Source organism: Scaptodrosophila lebanonensis, unplaced genomic scaffold, assembly GCF_003285725.1.
Source record: "Scaptodrosophila lebanonensis strain 11010-0011.00,11010-0021.00 unplaced genomic scaffold, SlebRS2 tig00000096-arrow-pilon, whole genome shotgun sequence".
In the NCBI taxonomy this organism is placed as follows: Eukaryota; Metazoa; Arthropoda; class Insecta; order Diptera; family Drosophilidae; genus Scaptodrosophila; species Scaptodrosophila lebanonensis.
Window position 1 is genome coordinate 3397097 of NW_022060567.1, and position 15515 is coordinate 3412611.

The 15515-nt window shown below is 36.1% G+C and overlaps 1 protein-coding gene across 1 annotated transcript in view; it reads right to left on the bottom strand.

Moving 5' to 3' along the window:
- The window catches only part of LOC115627478 (AF4/FMR2 family member 4), a 122978-nt gene that overhangs the window by 81409 nt on the left and 26054 nt on the right, over nucleotides 1–15515 (bottom strand). The window contains exon 3 of the mRNA XM_030523156.1: nucleotides 10794–10833. The gene's annotated coding sequence lies outside the window, so the exon portion shown is untranslated. The remainder of the gene's footprint in view (nucleotides 1–10793; nucleotides 10834–15515) is intronic.

Genomic DNA, 15515 nt, shown 5'->3' on the forward strand with positions numbered 1-15515 from the left:
TCGTTTTAGTCTGACAACATATGGTTGTGAATCGGGGCATAGCTGGCGAAATGGCAAATCAAATTCCCCCATCGTGTCGGAGACGTTAAAGAACATTTATATTTGAGGCTTTCTTATCTTATCAATATAATTTATTGTAAATTAATTTGCAATAATTTATTGTAGTCGACATCCCTAATTTGTTGATAAAGTAAAACAAAAAAGTCGAATAAATCTGTGTCATCTATATATCACAATATATATTAACAAAGAGAACATTTCGTAAATAAATCCTTTATTGTCAAAGAGACAACAAATACCGCATTGTTATTGTAGTATATACGAGTACTTGTATAATAAAAGTTAATTACCAAATACTGTCTAATTGCTTTTGAATAATATTAAGCAAATATTCTTGAGATTGGACCAAACTCAACAGATAAAGCTTTAGTATAATTCTAGTTACATATGTATGTATGTGCGGAAAACTGTACTCAGCATGCCCCAACAAAACTAGAAACTGCAAGTGAATTTACACAATCGGTACACAACTTTCTAACACATATTTTATGTCAATTTTCTTTTAGTCCAAAAAAAAAACAATAATAATAATAATAATTTGAGAACACTGTGCAGTGGTTGGGCGGAAGAGGCCCAGAGCTGCGTGCATTGATCGTGCACTTTCGCTGCCATCCTCACTGCGATTATCCCTAACCCTATCACCAGAGATGGGGGCGGCATATAAATCATGCGCTTGATTGTGCTAAAAATTGCATAAAGCGCTCTATAAATAAAAGAAAAGAAATGCAAAACAGCGAGTGGAACGAACGCACGAGTCCCAGACCAAGGCCCAAGAGTCGACTCGACTAGAGTCAAGTTTTGCGTGCGCTTCACTTTTCATTACAGCGGAGACGATGACGGTGCCGTCGACTGCCAAGTGCTTAGTGGGCCAAAAGGGCATAACGGCACAGTGGCCTACTGAGGACTGCGTCGACAGAGACTCGTACTCGCCCCCGTATACGCAGAAGGGGAAAGTTCTTGCTATCAGTAATTTAAGTATTTAATTACGCATAGATATTGTACATAATTCATGACTGGGATGCGGCTTATCTGCACATAACTCTGTGTACAGTAGTCCCTACTTATGTACACTCCATGATTAGATGAGAAATGTGTTCAAAGAAACGCTACAAGCTAAGAACGAAAGCTAAATTTATGGCACTTCAATACTCCTAAATATGGAATCACAAATTTCGGGGGAGTGGGGAATGCATTAAAAAGCCAACCACAAAGTCGTCCTTTCTTATACTTTCCGAGATACCTGCGTTTATTTGGACAAACAGATAGACGGACATGGCTATATTGACTCGACTTGTCATGCTGATCAAGAATATAAGTACATATGTACAGAACATACTCTTTTATTTATTGTGATATGGTAACCGAAATGGGTACTGATAAGTATTTTATAGTGCCGCAAAATAATTTGAAGTTTTGTCAAAATCGGTGCACTTTAAAATATAGCTGCCATAAATATTATTCGTGCAACAAGATTTTCAATTATATACTTGAACACAAAACACTTATAATATCCGCAAAAGATCCGAAAAGTGATCTGCAAATTCAAACATTTTTGAAAAGAAAAAATCTCGATATAGCTCATAGGCATATCATATATAGTCAGTGCCACATACAAGAATTTTCACTATTCGTGATAGTTGACTGTAATTGGAGAGTGAGCTGAAATTCTGCTGAAAGGGACAAGCTCGTTTCAATAAGTTGTTATTAGACATTGGAAGACTAGTAGTACAATACGAGTATATATACAGTATTGATGATAATCGGTCAATACATACATACGTCGAAAGTTTAGATTGCACAACAGGGTTTTTTTTGGTTATCGATTCAGTTTCTTTCATTCGTTAAAGAAATCTCAGATTTCAGTTATCTGTATAAGGAAGGAAAATGTAAGTCGGAGTTTATTGCTAGTGCTACACAAAATTCAGATAAAATATTATCTCTATATGCCTATACTACTTGTAAAGTGTATCCATATGGAAATTTTAAGCTGCCTCTGGACATTTCTCCATGAACTGTTTCTACCAAAGAAATGTTTGGTGTGAATAACCGAATATTTACTTTACTGCGACAATATGAGGCAGCTAGAGAGCCAAGAGCCATGCGAGTGACTCACGAGTATGGGCATGGGCTTGAGCTCAAGTGGTGGCTGATAGATGAATCCAAGTTGATGTTGTTGTCAGTACTAGTGTTGTGGAAATGCTTTGCAATCACCGTCAGCTGATATATACTTTGTAGGTGACAAAGATTATGTTTATGTAGAGTATATTGTCTGGCTTGGATTTCACACCTGACGACGGCGACAACAGTTCTACATGTGCAGCTAAATATATTTGTAATCATATGTTTATATAGTTAGTATGTATGTGTGTTTTGTTATCGTTACAACATTCCTTTATCAGTTGTCGGTTGTTTGAGCAAAAGCGGTGTAGCAATTCAGACAAAAGATATTGCCAAGAACACAATGTGGAAAGTCAGAAGAGAGCGAGAGGTAGAATACGAGAATTAACAATAAAAGCGATCCGAGCGTGTAAATATTATTTCAAGCCAATGTGGCTGCTGCTGTTGTTTTTGCTTTTTTACCAGCTCTTCTAGCCATTGCGCAACAGCATGCCCTTGCACTAATTAGATAACGTTTTAGTTTTATATCATCTATGGACCACATATTAAAATAGCAATAGTAAGATAGGGAATTCATTCCTGTCACAAGTGGAACATCAAAAACATTTCGATATTAAGTTTATTTTCGCGAAATACATTTTTAGAAGAAGAAAACTTTAGTTACAAATCATTTTTCATGACCATTTCGATGCGATTTGGTTAAACTGAAGCTGAGTTTTTTCTAACTTTTAATTAAACACTGCCCATCTCTAGTGCATTTTTGATTGCAGGGTTTTGTTCGCCAGGATAAATAAATGAATTATAATGAGCGGGTCATGTAAGCTCTTTGACTGCACCCATGAAGTTTTTAATGAAAAACACACATACATGCACACACAGCTGCCTCTTTTGTGTTTTTCCAAAGTTGCAACTATTTGAGGGCGCTTGCGCGCTGGCCTTCGAGACCTGCCACAAAAGCCGCCAACTACTTGGCTAAATGTACACAGGTACTTGGCCATTTGAAAGTGCACATTTGGTTTTGCAACAACCTGCCAAGTTAGACTTTGTATTTATTTTCTTTATTTTTCATTAACTTTTATAGTTTGCGGCCGTCGTGTGTGTATAATTTCCAATTTCCAGTCAAATGTGGGAAACCAGTTCAAACAACAACAACAACAGCAGCCGAACTGTCGCCAGTGCCTATGTGCGATGCATACACACATACTTGGTTACAGTAGGATCCAAAATAAAAAAGGCGAACACTCAAGAACTCTAGATGCAGCACACTAAATTGAGTAAAAGCTTTTATTTTTAACTTTAAGTTTGAATTGAAATCGTTTCTAAACGAGGATTTCCCGAACTATTATTTATAATAATGAGGTTGAAGGTAAAAATGAAATATCCAAATACATTTCCAATTGATCATAATAAAACTTATTATAATAATAATCAAAATAATAACAATTGGTATTTAAGCAGTATTTCAAGAGGAAATTGTCGCCAAATATTTGCGACAAAGTTTTAGGAAGACTAGCTATATCTGTAAACCTTCTAACATTAAGGATATTATATACAGAGATGTATCGATATAGCCATGTTCATCTGTGCAGCGCAAGGATCTCGGAAAAAATTGGTATGTCCAAGCTCTGTTCTATTCTCTGCTCCATTTCTGTTAGGATGCAAAAATTTGTTTGGGTTTTATGCAATTGATTCAAGGTTTGTAAGAGTTGATAATCGTATTTTTTAAATACTAAAAACTGAGTTTTGGAAACATTGAATGATATTCTATTTAAGTATGTATTATGTATACTTATTAATGGCTTTAAAAATTCTATGTTGCATTAAAATAAGAAATGTTCACATTTTGCGAAAATAGTTTCTGAAAATGTGGACAAGAGCGACTTCAATTGTAAATTCTGAGGATTCTAAAGCTCTTATAAGTTTCAAAATAAAGAAACAAAGCTGAGACACTTTACGTAAAACATTATTAATGACTTTAGAATATTGAAAAAAAAGCTTTATTTAATCAATGGTAGAGGTGATAAAGCTATGTTTAATTTTCCAAGCATGCAGTAATAAATACTATTTGTATACTAAAAAGCACAGCTCTAGGAAGCCGCAGAATGTTAGTCCTAATTTTGACATTCATCTTTATTATTCAATTTCAATATTCAATTTTTTATATAAAAGGCTAGCTTACTTTTTTAAAGAGGAATGCAGGAATGTAATCGATGAAATTCACTTTTTTCTTACCGTAATTAGAATGTTATACTTTGAGACAAATGCATCTGCACATTAAATTTATTTAAAAAACAAATTTCGTGTTTGTATAAAAAAAACTTTAAGCAATGATTTTAGGTTATTATAAAAATTGAAATTTTCTACAATTGATAATACAGATGAATATTGATATTAAAAATGAGGAATACAGAACTAACTCATTCCACATACTACCCGTACAAGTTAAAATTCTACTCTCCGTTTTAATTCCAGACAGCAATCGAATAAGTGGAAAATAGTAAATTTAACTGTTAATGAGTGCTTGTGAATGCACACTAAAATTTAATTAGATTAAATTAAATAAAATGTGACACACTTTAATGACAAGGATTTTAATTTTGTTTTGAATGATATTCATATTGAAAGAAGTAATGAGCATGTTTCCAGGTAACGTAATTACGTTGTTTATGTTTGATCTTACTTACAAAATATTCAAACAATGAATTGAATCTGAAAATATAGACATTTACTTCTAAATATATGTAACAGGAAAAAGAATCTAGAGTATATATATTTTAACGAGACAAACGGATCCGGATAGATACATATGTTCGCCTCGATGAACGCCTACATTTGTGAAACAGCTGAATCCACACTGACCAGACTCGGTAAGTAGATTCAACTAATATCTGGCCAGCACGAGATTTGTTTTTACCCGTAGAGAAAAAAGCGTTTACATATTGGATTTGTGCAAGATATACGAGTAGTATAATAGGCAGAAGGAAGCACCTACGCCATAAAGTAGATATATTTTTAATGAGCATGTCCATCTGTCCGGATGAACGCCTGAATTTCGAAAAAGGCTGAGCCCACTTGATGTGAAGACTTTCCTTATCTCCAGGCAACACGAGTTTGATTCATCTCTATCTTCCCACGCTACAGAATTTCGTCTATATTGTCCACAATTCCAAAACCAAATTTCATACAAATCTGTAAATTGCGAAAAAATTGTACTTCAGGTCGTTCGTTCTTCTACTTCGTTTTGCTTCCGCTATCCGAGCTGATAACAACGCTTAGAACACAGTGCGGAAGCTTATTTGGGTATCGGGTATTATTCTATCTAGTTTTCATCGCAATAGAAAGTTCATAATTCTGCATAAACTAGAACTAACCATCTGATTTGTCTCGCCCTGTTTCGAATTTTCATCTAAATCGGTTAATCTTACGAAATGTTATAACCGGAACACTTTCGCGCAGCGTTTCTTCTTGTTCTTCTGCTTCTCTGAAATGCGCATATAACGGGTGTGCTTGACAACCGATTTTAATTTAATTTAGCTATCTACATAGTACATAGTTTAACTATACTACAACTACATATAATTCGGCGGATTAACTTTTAACATTTATTTACATATACATATTTATCTAATTTTTAAACTATTTTGAGTTTGGAAACATCAGTTAGTTGATTTAAGCTGGGAGCCACTGTACACTCATACACGAGTGGTGTTATTTTCCTTGTTGGCTTTTCTATGCTCTTACATACATATGTACGTATGTATGTACATACCTACATAAATACATACATACTTAGTTACACTGCCTTTGCATTTCTTTTCCATAGCAATTTACCAAAAATGTACCTTTCACTTTAAAAATCGTAAAATGTCACAAACTGTTCAATAAAAATACAAATACAATAAAAAAGCGATAAAAAAGAAACCGCAGCAACTACAACAACAAACACAAGCACAACAAAAACAACAGTAATAGCAGCTGCAATGGCGAACGCGACAACAATGCAAGCCATTGCATAAATTAATGTAAATTTATGCGAAAATTACAACACCAACAACAGGCCCACAAATAGCAGTTACATGGCAGCCAAGAGGCGTTTTTACAGTGAGCGGGGATGGGGGAGGGGGGTGCTTGGTTGATCAAGTAGCGGAGAGAGTCTGATGTCAAGAAAGACAGAGAGAGAGAGGTAGTGAGAGCGACTAAGAGGGGTTTCCATAGCAGAGCTAGATAGCTAGAGAGAAAGAGAGAGAGGCCTATTTCATTTCTTTGCCGTTTCGAATTGCAAAGCAACCTTGTTGCTTTAGTTATTGATGTTATTGTTGTTGGTGGAGGTGATGAAGGTGGTGGTGCTACGTATATTCCACCTGACTATTAATGTTGTTGTTCTAGTTGTTTTCATTTAGTCTCTCTTTTTTTTAACGTAAACAAATAAACATATAGATACGATACATAAGTGCTGCATGTGGGAACAACAATCAAATTAAATTCACTTGCTGTTAACAGTTACATTTAACAACTGGTGCTATTGTTGTTGCTGTTGTTGCTGTTGTTGCTGTTGTTGCTGTTGTTGCTGTTGTTGCTGTATCTGCAACAGCTGTTGCACAAAAATGCAAACGAAACGAAATTTGAGCTGCGCACTCAAAATTTACGACACAAACGTGTTTCAAATTGTATTTAAGGGTTCAAATGTTTCTTTCGTTTTTGTCATTTGTTTGAAATGTGTGGCCCAAACATTTTTCAATTAGCAAACAGCACAAAGTGCTCCTCTCCTTTCTACTTTTAATGGCCTTTTCCCATACGATATGTGTACGAGTACTTTTGTGTACGATTCTCTACTCTATTCCGTTTACATTTTAAAGTATTTAACAATTTAAGGTGTGGAACAGAAGAAGCGTTTTCATTAAAGAGATGCGTCCGCCTTTTAGTTCGTTGTTTTTGTTGTTGTTGGCTTAATGCCTTACATAAAATGGCCAATTAAAGTGGTTTTTGTATTAACATAATGGCGTGGCAAATGAATTGCCAGCTAACGAAGTACAAATGGAAAATGAAAAGGTTCTGCAGCTACTTAGTTGAATGATTGTATGAATGAATGCATTAATGCACGTAGAAGCGAAGCAGAGGAAGTGGCTTATTAGAAGAGAGCTTGGAGTGTGCGGAGAGGTGCCCGAATTTCTTACTTTATATTTGACATTTCTTTAGAGAGAAAATTAAAAAGAGTTAATAAAACACAAACAAGTAATATTTATTCTAATTTCTTTCTAATTTTTCAAATTCATATTTATACATTTTTACCAGTATGTACAAAATAATAGGTGTGAGCAGATTTTTGTTTAAAATATATATATTTAAATTTTTATTAAAGAGTAAGCAGAGCAGAAAGTACGAAATTCGAATGTTTAGTGCAAGCTTGATGTGTGAAGCCATTATTAGCTCCCTTAATATGGAAAATGCTTTCAGTTGCTCCAGTGTTTTTCTGTCTCTGTGAATTTGTTTGTTTTACAATTAAATTAAAATGCTTCAATATCTAAGTTTATAACAAAACATTGTATTGTGCAGCATACTAGTATAACTACCGATTGTTTTTCCAGAGCTCAACACTTTTAAAATATTACTGACATTCTGCTTCTTACGTCGCTTATATGATATTCTGATTTTTCAATAACTTTTAAGATATGTACTTTGAAAGGAATAGGATTTCAGTCTCTGAAGAATACTAGAGATGAGTGTGCAACATGGACTTAAGTCTCTGAAGAATTTTATAGATAATACAATACAACGTAAACATACTTCAGCGTCAAAACAAATAATAATAAGCTTTACAAGCCATGAAAAATAAGCTAACTTAAATGTTTTCGGTTCGTCAAAATAATAGGTGTGCCAAACTAACTTAATAATAAATATTGAAATATTGTTATTTATGGTCCCGTATTTTACTGAATTCGTTAGAGCGCACTTAATATCCTGAATATCCATCATTATCCTTGATGACTTTTTCGATTTTTTTGCAGTCATTTTCCCAAGGTTCTTAATGGAATTAAGGTCTAAATATGGCCCATCGAATTGAAAAAGCTACACTTGCATTCCAATTGGGTATCACCAGAAGTGGTTTCTTTTTTCAAGAACTTAAGCAGCTCATAATTTAAAGCTCCCGGAATGGTATTCGCAAAATAGCCTGCTTCTAGATGTCTTCAGGTAATCTATTTCAAAATCTTAAAGCCATTTCGTACAACATTTATTGAAAGAAGTATTGCTTTCGTGCAATTAATTAAAAATTAGTCACTTATATTTAGGATTTAAAGTGTATGCTGCCAACCAATTATGCATATCTTCCAAGTCTGTAATATGCAGATGAATATAATTGTGAGCCAGTTTGGCCATCAAGCACAAATTTCTGTAAATACCAAACCCACAAGTACCTCAAATGAAAATTGAAAATGGAGAGCCTCTTGCATCGACAAAATAAAATACAGAAGCATATCCCCAATCCCATTTAAAGGCTGCAGTCGTTGCCTGCTGTTATAACTACTTGAGAGCAGCACTTGGACCCCAGTCGGGTTGATTTTTACGCCAACTTTGCTACGTGTGCCATATTTCTAAAGAAATTACCATAATTTCTGTGCAACGTGCAGTGCAGTGTTTTTGTATTTTCTTTCCATTTCTTGTATTTTGCTCATTCCGACTCGAATTTTACGATATATTTCTTTGTGCTTGCTATTTCCATGCAAAAATCAACACAATTAAAAATGGAATAGCCAAAAATTGCAGCCAAAGCCAGCAGGAGCCAGCAAGAGAGGCAACAACAAGTCGGGACGCCATCGAAGCGCCACTCTAAGGTAAACAAACGAACGAAACTAAAAATTAACGAAACGAATCAAAACGAAACGAAACGAGAATCGCTTCCTGTCAGAGCCAGAGTAGCTGACAAAAATCTGCCAATATATACATAAATATATATTCAAAAAAAAAATCACACACACACGCAAAAATTGCAACCTCACGAATGTCCATATCGCACAAATTAAGTAAATACAGCTCTAAAGCAATATTGCGCAAAATATTTAGGTTTAGGAAGATCCAGATCAGGGCAGAAATCGGCCGTCATATTAGGTTAGGTTGAATCATGAATCACTTAGGCCTTAAAGGATCGTTGTGTTACCATATAAGCCCTAATTTTTGTTTGCCAGATCCCAGCACGATAGACAAACCGATACATATATACATATCCGTCCGTTCTTTTTTTCGTCGGGAAGCTTTGGAACCAGAATAGATAACAACTCCAAGCATGTCTTATCCATACGCAGACCAAGTTTATTATAACCTCAATCGGTCGAAAAAACCACTCTTAGTTGGAATATCTGCTAAAAAATTTGGCATTTATAAGTTTTGTACGGCACCTCCTGAAGTTTCGACGCCCTACCGATTCATCAAATTAATAAAGATATTTCTGTTAAGTTCGATATTGCAACTAAATTGGGCTTGGACAATATTTTGTGGCAAACTATATCATATAGTCGTCGTAGGAATGCTTGGAATACCAAAAGTTATTTTGATTGAATAGCTGTGCTGGTGGTATACTTGTATAGTACGAGTATATCGGATATTAAAGAGTCTGCCTATTCTATTCGGTTGATTTGGATTATACTCGAAGGTAAAAAGGATATAATAGGGTTGTCCAAAGTATTTATTTTCTTAATTAGCATGATGAGATAATTCAATACAGCCACGTTCGTCTGTCGGAAACGGCCGAGCCGACATTGACCAAACTTGGTACGTGTACTCTTCTTTTCCGCGGGTCACACGAGTTTATTTATTTACTTGATTTGATTAATACAATTATATAGAAAACTATATAATCAATCTAAGCACTTGCCATTGAAATTGGAATACGCAGCGCGAACTAAGAAGAATCAATAAAGAACTGGATGACCTACTCGTAGCTCATGTACGTTAATATAATGCTTAGCATTTTCGAACTAGATCAAAAGAATAGGGTGCCACAGCTTTACCAGAGGCAGTGCTTCAAATTTGCGATGAAATGTGGGTGTGCACTCTATTTGCGATAAACAAAAGCATAAAGCAGAAAACTTGGCAGAAGGCAAAGAAAGGCGATATTTTTTGGTTAATGAGTGCGCGGCAAAAGTTGCGCCGGATATTGATTTCAACAAAGGAAAGCCCAAAAGCAATGAGCAGCAACAACAACAACACCAACAACGACAGCTTCAAAGCCAAGGCACTGGTAAGAAAATGGGCAGACCATGAGTCTGTGGACGACTTTGGTAGCTGCTCTGAGAACTGCAGCTGGGGTCGGCTTCAGCGGTGCTTTGTTTGCATTTTCTGTTGCCACTTGCAACTCCGGCAACGACAACTCTTCCAACTCGCGACTACACGACATAAATCTGCCGATAGTTTCTGCTGCTGTGCAAATAAATAAACAGGGAAGTGAAGTAAAAACACAAACAGACACACAAACAAACAAACAAACAACAAGCTAGCAACAAGCTTGCAACATTGTTGCAGGTCTTGCACATTGCCTGCAAGGGTCGATCGGCAATTTTTGAACGTGTGTTGAACCGATTGTTGTTGCGTTTGCGACACAAAAAATGTCGGGATTAACTCACCTTTCCTATTGCTCGGCCAATTCGTTATTGTGGTTGAAGACTGCAAAGATACAAGAACGAAGAAATGTGCGTTAAATCAAATGCTGCTTTAAATGTTTTCAATCACAAGTGCATATGCAACACAAGTAAGTAAATACGATGTGGTTGGTATGTATATGTATATATACATACTTGTATGTATATATATATATTTATATCTGTAAGGTTGTTACAAAAGGAATTCCATTTAAGTCGACGCACATACGACAACATACAAGTAGTTATGGGATTACTTTTCAAGATTGTAGATTTTTTGTTTAGCAATGACATTTGGCTCTCCAACAATTACTTTTCAGAGTGAAATTGAAAGCACATTGCAGGTTACAAATCATACCTACAGGGAAATAAAGCCTTGATTGTAGTTGTTCCTTTTATCGATTTTTAACCATATACCCGAGGGTTAAAGCGTATATTGGGCTTGCGCAATTTCTTAAGATATATAGAAAACCCATTGAGTAAATACAAGTACATATTTGATCAGCACGGTGAGACAAATCGCGTTAGTCATATCTGCTTATCTGTCTGCTCAAACGCCTGAATTACTTCGCACCCCATCGTGTTAACTGATACATATGTATGTACGTATGTACATACTTGTACACATATATAGTATAGTCCTACATTTTATTGCAATGCATAGTGGCGCTTAGGAACTGGATGGGCACGGCGGTCCCCAAAGGAGCTGCCAATCAGAGATGTGGCAAGCGACCACACCTGTGCAAGCCACAAGCCAAGAGCCACAAGCTGCCAGATGCCTCGCGCTCGCACTTACACTTCCGATTGTCGAGCCGGCCCAGAGGTCATTTGCATATAAAAAGGCTAACAAAAATTAAGTGCCCAAGCAGAGTAGAGCAGAGCAGCGACTGCGACAGCAACAGCAACAACAACAAAAACAGAACAACAGTCGACAACGACAATGGAATGGAAACAACAAAGGCAAGTAAATCATATGTGCGCAGTCACTTGCCGGCGAGGCAGCAATAAAAGTAACAACAGCAACGACAAGCGGACAAACCAATAAATAAATTCTAAGAAGGCGCACACGCCGAAAACCTAGAGAAAATGCGAAAACACAGTCGACATTCCATAAATCAAATCCCCAAGTGCGGAAAGCTCAGCCACAATCAACGTTGCAGTATCGTGTTCCAAAACATATAGTTACGAAAACACCGATCCTCTCACCAACTACAACTGAAAATTCTAGATTCTAGAATTATTATTGAATCGCTTGCAGATTAATACTTTATGTGTAAATAAATATTACATAAAACTTTGAACAAAATAAGAAAAAATTAATAAAAAAAAATTGAAAAAATCAACTGTTGAATCAACAATTTCCTTTCATATCTCACAACTGAACATGTTAATGTTAAACTAAATTTATATTTTTAAAATAAATCTTGCGCTTATAGACATGCCAGCGTCTCAGTAGCTAAATAGAATTAAATAAAGCAAATCTAATAAATGAATTATTAAGAAACTTCGAATTGATTTATTTGCTTTCGATTTAAATGCCTCTGTTTTCAAGGATTCACAATAAGGATGGACGACAATTTTGAAAAACACTTGTATTGCGCAGTCATATAAGACATCTGTGTGCAAAATTTTGTATCTCTAGCTCTTATAATCTCTGAGATCTAGGTGTTCATATCGACGGACGGAGAGAGAGACTCGGCTAATGCTGATCAAGAATATCTACTATATATGTACATACTTTCCTCTGCCTGGTACATTTTTAATTTGCAAATTAACTATTTCGATATTTCTGATGGTTAAGTTTTCTTCAAACTTAAAACAACAAAAAAATGGTTGGACAAAAATTGTTCTCTTTAAAAAGGTTTTGATTCAGAAAAAGACTTTACTTTAAAAACAGTTCGACTCTCAATGCCAGTATTACGTCTGTGGTGTTTTCGTAAACCGCAAACAAAATATGTGAATTCCGTAGAAGGAGACGGTGGGCAATTGGCGAAATTTGCAGCTTGCGGAATCGGAGACAGGCCAGAATATTTGTGCTGCAGATTCGGTTGCACAACAGATACTGCTGCAGGTGTATAGTTATGGAAGCTAGACTGTATGTTGAGCCGTGGAAGCGACGACAGCATCGCCAGCAGGCAACATCATGTTGCAAGTGTTCAATAAAACATAAGCTTTAGAGGCAAGGCCGACTGACGGAAGCGTTGATGGGGGGGTGAGGTCCGGCGGGGGCGGATGGTTGGCCAGGGGGTGTCGGTGCCGCCTCTGCTTTTGGGGGTGGGCGTCAAACTAACAAACCATAAAAATGTGCACATAAATTATGCTACTCACAACAGAAGCAGCAACGCAACAGCAACAGCAGCAGCAACAACAACAAAAACAACAACTGGAACATTAACAGAAGGTAAGTAGCAGCTGTGGCAGTCCACTTGCTACATACTTCTGCTTCATTCTCCATTTCTACTTCCTATTCTCCTTGGCCTCGATGGCAGCAACATACGCAAATTTATGGCAGACATTGCCAAGCCACAAGTGCCGCAGAGAGCTCGCCCGGATGGTAAATGGTAAATGGAAAATGGTGGATGGTAGACGGTAGTTGGTAAAATGGAAAGAGACCGACTCAAAGGATGCATCTCTGGTGAGTGCAATGACAAAGGCAAATAAATTACAAGCATTGCAAGCATCATTTGCAAAGCGTCGTTTGGAGCAGCGGCCGCAAGTGCACGTCCAAGTCCAGGCTTCAAGTTTCAAGTCTTGACACAGAATTGAAGATGCCAATCAGGCGGCGCAATAAATGAAAAATAATTACACACAGACACATTTAAGCTCTTTGCACTCTTCCGAAGGGGCTTGGCAGCAACACACACACAATACACCGCGGCTCATTTGATTAGGTTTAGCATACATTGTTGACAATAATTGGTGTTTGTTTATTTACAAGTATGTTGTCGTTGTTCTCAGCAGAGGAGGTACTCGAATTTTGTATTGTTCTGTAATTGTACGCCTGTTTCAAAAGATAGCTACCACTTTGAGCGCTAAGGTCAGACGTGTAAATAATTTGCATACAAATTTCTGTTCATTTACAAGCGCGCTTTAAAAAGTAATTCGCAGAGAAGTTTGTTGTAGCAGAAGAAATTTTCACTATGCATCGAACTCTTATTAGTTTTTTAGTGTATAAGTAATTCATTTCCATGCAAATTATTTGCCTGTCTGACCGTAGATTTAGTTTCCAACATGTCCTTAAGTTAAACATCATTGGTGTTATATGAAAACCACTTCATGCTTGTTGTTTTCGATTTATTGAGTATTGAAAAGTATATTTTAAGGAGCAAATAAATAAGAAATGCAGTCAAAACTAATGCAACCCTAATTAGAATTAGGAAATAATTGAAGGATGAAAATTATATAAAGAGACAGTTTTGCAGCAAATAGGAAAGCCCTTTCCACAGCTGTCTTCTTTGTGAAAATGCATGCTACGAACTTCAACCCAAGTCGGTTAATCCTCCAGACCTTCCAGATGTGTAGGAGACATTGAACACTTGAACGATAAAATCGCTTTTGCCTTGTAATACTGACACTTTTCACAATTTATTTCTATTTTCATAAAACATAAATAAAAATATAAATAAACTCGTGTTGCATGGATATTAGAAGAGTCTACAAAACAACTTGGGTCAATGTGGGTTCAGTCGTTTTTGAAATCCAGACGTACATCCAGACAGATTCTGATATTCTTTTTGAACTGAGAAATGCTTAGTTTTTTATCTACTTTGTCGTACCAAAAAGGCGTAGACTGCCATTTATATGACTGGCGAAATTATTTTTTTATTATTTTTATTTCCACGATATCAGTGAGAATTGTTTGAAATTGTTGTTGAGATTGTCAGATGTCATAAAAGAAAGCAATTATCGACACCATACGGCGTTCACTGGTTTTGTAAATGCTTTCTTTTATGACACCTGACAATCTCAACAACAATTTCAAACAATTCTGACTGATATCGTGAAAGTAAAACATGACAAATGATGACGGTATCTCCATGTCTTACTTCATTTCCCTATCATAATGTGTGATATATAGATAGCTTCGTTATCTTCCAATAAAACGTAATACCTTACCAATAATATGGAAAATGATTTAGAACTTTTCGCTCAACTTTTTAATACCCAATGCATTTTTTTTTCAAGAACGAATATGTTTTGTGCTGCGGAAATCATTTTTGTAGGAAAAGAAGTTCGAAGTTCCATTTTGAAAATCTAGGGACTGTTGTAAGAGTTGAGTTTCGAACCTAAACAGGTGCCGTACAGTGTAAATATCTACACTTAACGCGCTCTCGCCCTCTTCTTTCTGTTCGGTTTTTCTCTTTAGCAAAAACAAAATAAAATAAAGAACTTGCATACTTATTCTTTTTATTGCTGCGCTGCTGTTCTGTTAACTGACAACAAATAGAGAAGCGAGCGAACTGACGAACTGGTCTTCGGGGTCTCTGGTCTTTGGACTGCTCTATGCTGCTGCTTCATTGCATTTTCCATTAAGACAACTGTCATGGCAATGGGGGAAAATTGTATCAATCGTAAGTGTGTGTGTGTGTTTGCTTGTAAGTATAGTATGTACAGAAAAATTATTAAGTCGCGCAACAACAACTTCATACCCGTCTTATACTATATGTATATATATATAAATGGATAGAGAAAAGCAAAACTGCAACC